The sequence below is a fragment of the Colobus angolensis genome, unplaced genomic scaffold (assembly GCF_000951035.1).
Source record: "Colobus angolensis palliatus isolate OR3802 unplaced genomic scaffold, Cang.pa_1.0 Scaffold23, whole genome shotgun sequence".
Taxonomy (NCBI): domain Eukaryota; kingdom Metazoa; phylum Chordata; class Mammalia; order Primates; family Cercopithecidae; genus Colobus; species Colobus angolensis.
The window spans coordinates 2168313-2171403 of record NW_012115488.1 but is presented as its reverse complement, the minus strand read 5'-3'; positions in this window follow the sequence as shown (position 1 = coordinate 2171403).

The window sequence follows — 3091 nt, the reverse complement described above, 5'->3', positions numbered from 1 at the left end:
ACAACAATGAAATACTCATCAATTTATTGAAGAAATGAAGAGTTCAGCTGTTCTGGACAAAAGAAACGCACTGACAGAACGACAAATTACAAGAAACATAATGGATGATGCTGTGAACCCAAAACCAATTCAACAGACAAACATAGGGACAAGCAGGCACTTACTTCTTAGGAGCCAAGGATATTTATCACTTGGTATGATACTCATTTGGCCTCAGTAGCTTCTGGAAGAGCTCTGCTCTTAACATTTGAACAATTTATTGCCTAATTATTTAGTGTGCCCTTTTGAAGAGTCTGTCTGCTGGACACTTTCTGAGAGTGAGCACAAAAAGTGGGCTCTTGGAAAGTCATCCCTCCCCCTCATTGCATTAAAAGCAAAATAACCTTTTATCAAATGCTTTGTGACCATTTAGAATATTGAATTTGTATTTTAATCATCGAGTTCAACAGGAATATAGCCAGTGGGAAGGACTTAATTACAAATGATGTCTTTCTCATGGTGATGCCTACAATCCCAGGAGGTGCTTTAATGAAGTTCTGAGCCCTCAGACAGGAAAGGTCAAATGGCTTTCCTCCCCCTGTACCTCCAAAGTGCACAAAGCTGCACCTTTATCCTAGCAGATGTTCAACCAGGTATAATATTAGCCTAAGGCAAAAATTCCAGGAAACAAGAGCTCAGAGGGAAGCAATTCTCTGGAATTTAGAGCAGCCTCTTTTGGAGTTTGAAGAGGAGATGAATTTAGATAATCTCCTTTTGAATATAAATGTATGTTTTGTTATGAGTGTAATATGCTAACAGAGATACTATTCTGCTTGGGAATTTATTACATATTAAATATTCATGATATTGCAGATCAATATTTTTTAAGTGTTGAAAATGTTCCTGCTACACATATGCTATGTACATATTCAAATTTGTATAAGGTAAAACCAGCTGAAATTGCTTTTTGTTAGGTCAGAAAAGGTTGAAAATTCCATTTTTTCTGGTTCAATCTGATTACTCAAATTGTCTTACAATTAGCAAAAGAATGCAGTTACATTTTATAACACCATTTTGACCTGTTTTTCATTCTTATAAAATACTCTTGTATTATGTTAAACAACATCATTTCAAAATAGGCTGTATATATTATATATAGAATATTTTGATATATATAGTTATATATAATACACATGCCAACGTATTTTGAAATATTGTTTAACATAAGAGTATTTTATAAGAATGAAAAATAAGTCAAAATATATTATTGAAAAATTAAAAAAACTTTGACTTTTCTTGAAACTTAAAAAAAAATGGATTCTTTGCCTTCTCCAAATTAAAAAACAAAACAAAACAAAATAAACCTCAATATGCTATGTATTAGAAAAAAAAATCTTTAGTAAAATTAAATTTAAAAGAGTTTGATTAAGCAAAGAACCATTCCGGCAGTCTCCAGAGGCAGAGTAGGCTCAGAGACTCCAGCACAGCCATGTGGTAGAAGGTTTATGGGCAGAAAAAGGAAAATGAGGTACAGAAACCCCCGGACTGGTTATAGCTCCGCCTTTGCTTTATTTGAACAGGGTTTGAACAGTTGACCACACGTGATTGGCCAAAACTCAGTGTTGGCACAGGAGTAGGCTGCAGTCTGTTTACAATTCCATTTAGGTGATAGTTCACAATGTACAGAGAAACCTTCAGGCCAAACTTAAAATATGTAAGGAGGCAACTTTAGGCTACACTTGATTTATCAAATGAAAGACATGGATTTCTACATGAATTACTAATGTTAATAAATACAGGAAATCTTCAAATACAGAATTTTTTTTGATATGGTTTTCTTTGAGAAGATATTTTGGTCTTCAAAAATTATTTTTACAATTTAAGTCTTTGTAAAATATTTCGTCATGAAAATAGAGTTGTATTTATTCCTGTATTTACTTGATTTGATTTTTTACCGTGGCTTATTATAATGCCTGTGCCCTGATGAAAAATTATAAGGGCTAATCAAAGTAATGTATGCCTCCATAAAGCACAATTTGGCTGAACATTAATTAACTGAACATAAAAATCTTTTCTAAAGACTCTTAAAGCTAATTCCAATGTAAATTTTAAATAACTAGAAAACCATGTGAACCCCAAAACGAACGGAAAAATGTATATAACGTCAATTAAATTAAGCCTGAATAACACTTCATACACACACTATTGACAGGTTAAATACTTGTGATTAAAAAGACTGGGGATCTTTAACAAGGACTAGTAAGGAGGCAATGGGGAAGGGAAGGTTGGAAACAGGGGAGGACCAGTAGGGACAGGATGGCTCAGAGGTAAGTAGCTGTCATTATCTCTTGAAGTCTATCTCAGTGGTTGGGGCTATACCTGAAATTGAAAAAACAGCTAGCGTATCTCACAATGGTGTGACTAAGTTGCAAAAGAGATTGTTTTGCGTGGTTAATAAACAATTTCAGAACAGAATACATTAAATTCTCTTAATGCTGTGCCGGAATAAGTGTATAGAGCAGACCACAAAATAGGGGAACAAGTGCCAGTCATGAACCAGCTGATTTGATTTACACTCCAGGCAATCGCCAGAAATGAGGTTGTTAAGCTGAGGGAACAAGATCGGTATTTAAACTGTCTTTATATGATATCATAGCCACACACCACCAGCCTCACCACCTTTATGGTGCTTTAATACAAAAATTGGATATTTGTTTTTAAGTCTAATTCTTTTATGTTCTTTAAAATACACATCACCCTGAACGTTTACAAGAAATATTAATAGCATAAAAACCCTTTGCATAGTTGAAAAGCCGAGATGTATCTTATTTTTTTTTTGGCAGTTAATTTAGAGGCCTACATAACAGCTGCCTCAATAGCCACTAGATTAGGGACATAAAACTGCAAAACCCTTAGCTTGTTCCCTGTGCGGGAGGGGAAACAGAAAAATAAGAGAAGCGCCCTCACCCCGGTTTTGGAATTCCAAGAAAGGTGTTGAACTGCCTGATGAAGATTCGTTTTGAATATAACTGTCTTCATTTAGGGAGGGTGTGTGAGTGTTCGGTTTGTCTTTGAAATGAAACCTTTCCAAGAGGCACGTGTCGATTTACCA